Source organism: Sceloporus undulatus, chromosome 3, assembly GCF_019175285.1.
Source record: "Sceloporus undulatus isolate JIND9_A2432 ecotype Alabama chromosome 3, SceUnd_v1.1, whole genome shotgun sequence".
NCBI classification, from domain to species: domain Eukaryota; kingdom Metazoa; phylum Chordata; class Lepidosauria; order Squamata; family Phrynosomatidae; genus Sceloporus; species Sceloporus undulatus.
In genome coordinates, this window is record NC_056524.1 from 63,951,236 (window position 1) to 63,954,507 (window position 3,272).

Genomic DNA, 3,272 nt, shown 5'->3' on the forward strand with positions numbered 1-3,272 from the left:
GTATGTGAAAGGGGAAATAGATTAAAGTCTCCCTGCATATGGCGTAATAGCTGCATCAACACAGGGACTATAGCTGTCACAAGAGAAGCAAGTGGTAAAGAACTACAGAAAAAATAGCCAGTCATCAATTTATGGGTTCAAAACTTACATCCCGGTTCGTATGCTTGAGTTGGGGACCAGGAATTTGTGTGACTTCAGATTTTGGAATTCTGGAGAAGGGAGACTCAGTTGTAATGCAATTAACTACTTTGTTTCTGGCAGTGTGTGTCCTGCTCATAAGCAGAATTAGATTCTTACAATGCAGTTGTGACAACTTGTCGGTGTCTGGATTTCTTTTCGAGTCATGGCCATTGGCGAATTACTGTATACTGACTAAGGAATGGGGCCGCAATCTTTATTATTGAACCTTTGTAGAAGTGGAAATAAAAAGAGAAAGAAAATGCTAGGTTTCCCCACTGTGAATTGAAGTCTATGTTCAGCTTCCGGAAATGTGTACGCGAGGGAGAGCCTTGCAAGAGTTAGATGGGTATCATGACTGACAAATGACGCGCAGAATGAATGCTGGGACTAGGGCAGGCGTATCAATGCATTCCCCGTGCAAAGCAATTTATTGTGTGTCAGACAACTGACATTCGCAGAAGCAGGCAAATATACATCCCAGATAAAACATTCTTCCAGAACTGAAGAACACAAGAACGTGACTGAGTTCCATGTGCAACAGGTTGCAGTATGTTCATCACCACCTTAGTGTGCGTGCCGAGCATTAGTGCCGCGCAGCATTATACATCCACCCACCACTCCGGACCATCTCTCCTGTGTGGCATCCCTTCACTTTTGGGCTTCCCCCTGTCCTTTCTGGGGCATTCAGTATAAGCTCCTGGCTGTCAATGGTTTGAAGCCCTCCATGGGCTGGACCCCGCCTTACTTGCAGACCTTATTTCTCCTCACCTTCCCACTAGGGCCCCTCCCGTGTCTGGTGAGTGCAAGGTCTGGCTGTCCCAGCCCAGGATTTGGCCTCTGGCCCCATCTAGGATCGCCCCTGTCTCACTCGCTGCGCCCCTCATCCTGGAACCTCTTCCGCCCCAAGCAAGAGCCATCACTTCCTTCCCAAAAAGGAGTTGAAGACCATCCTGGAGAGAATGCGTTTCCCGGCATTGCATAACTGTGCACTTGCTATGTTGATGTTTGCTTTGTGTGTCTGTTTTATTGAATCATTCCCTGTATGTGCTATGTATTTGTATACGGATTATCCTACTGAAAGGCCCCCTTCGCCCTCCACCACTCCTGTCGCCTTTTGTGTCGTGTCTTTTGAGATTGTAAGGCCTGAGGGCAGGGACTGTCCAATTAAAAAGATGTGTATGTACAGCACTGTGTAAATTTTACAGGCGCTTTATAAATAAAGGTTGGAATGAATAATGAATAAGAAAGGTATTATGGCCCTATAACCGTGATGATGAAACCTATGGCCCGAGTGCCCGGGTGGCACGGCGACGCCATTTCGCCAGGCAGGGGCCGAGGGAGAAGGCGAACAGGGCATGCGCGTGCGGCCCATTTGCCGCCCCTGCCATTTTGCGGGCCCTCCCGCCGGAGCCAGAACGTGGCGCCTGGGAGGGACAGGCGCCGCAGTCTTGGCCTACTCCTCCCAGGCCCTGCTTCCTCCCGGCTTCTCTGCCCCGCCGCGTGAAGGGATCTGGAGGGGGCCCTTTTCGTGGGAGGGGAGGGCCGAAGAGAGGAGGGCTGGGGACGCGCACGCCTGCCGCCGGGCGTTCGCCTTCAGCGGGGTTTGCCATCCCTGGGGGCCACATGAAAGGTCTCCATGGAGGCCCTTTCGCGCAGAGTGGAAGGGCGGCCGAAGGGAAGGGGGCTGTGGGACACGTGCCCGCCCCTCTCGCCCTTGGCCGCCCCCCCCCCCCCCCCCCCCCCCCCCCCCCCCCTCCCTTTGCGTCTGCGCCAAAGGGCTCCGGAGCCCGTTTGGGCACCAGAGTGAGGGACGAAGGGAAGGGGCTGGGACACGTGCCACCAGACTCTTCTCCTCGGCCTCGGCCTCCCTTTGCTCTGCGCCAAAGGGCTCCATGTAGCCCTTTGGCGCAGAGCAAAGGGCCGAGGAAGAAAGGGCGGGCAGCCTCCTCCTCCTGCCCACGGGGCTTCGCCAGGCCAGAGGTGTCCTTTGGAGGACACCTCCAGCCTGGGGAAGCCCCGAGGAGAGGAGCAGGGGCTGCCAGTTTCCTCCTCCTCCTGCCTGCGGGGCTTCACAAAGGACACCTCCGGCCTGGGGAAGACCCGAGGAGATGAGCAGGGGCCGCCGGCTTCCTCCTCCCCCTCCCCGTGGGACTTCGCCAGGTCGGAGGTGTCTTTGGAGGACACCTCCAGCCTGGCAAAGCCCCGAGGACAGGAGCAGGGCCCGCGGACCCTTTGCTCCGGCCCCCCACGGGCCCTTACTGGTCCCCAGCTGTCTCTGAGAGACAGCTGGAAGCCAAGGGAAGGGCAGGAGGAGCAGGTGTGCACCTGTGACCCCTCCCCCAATTTTCCCCGACTTCCAGCTGTCTCTCAAGAGACAGCTGGAGGCTGGGAAAGGGCGCGAGGGAAATCCCTGTCCCTGGAGGGTGGAAACCCCGCCCTCTGAGGGTGGAAGCCCTGCCTCTGGCACGGGCCCCTGCCCCCAGAGGGCAGAACTTCCACCCTTGGCACGGCAACCTCAAAAGGTTCAGCATCACTGCCTTATATCAACCCTAAAAAACTTTTCCTTCCTCTACCAGCATAAATAACATATCCAGACTGATGGGCGGAGACAAGCAAGCAAATGGGTCATATTTTTACACTAACACTTTTAGCCTCTCCAGATCCTTGCATTACTAATACAGTTAGCACAGGTGAAGCAACAGGAAAACTACCGTATATAGTTGTGTACAAGTCGAGGGAAGGTTTTAGGATCAAAATCTTGGATTTTGATATGCCCCATGGATAAGTCGAGGGCAGAATTTAGGAGACAGATTTTAAGATTGGCTTCAAAGTGTGTGTGGGGGGGGGGGAGAAGCTTGGTTTTCAGAGGAAATGCGAGGAGGAGGAGAAGAAGCAAAGGTTTGGAGATCAGCTTGCAAACTGAGGGGAAATGGGGAAATGCAAAGAATAGGCAAGGTTTGGAGATCAGCTTGCAAACGGAGGGAAAATGGGGAAATGCAAAGAAGGGGCAAGGTCTGGAGATCAGCTTGCAAATGGAGGGAAAATGGGAAATGCAAAGAGGAGGCAAGGTTTGGAGATCAGTTTGCAAACGG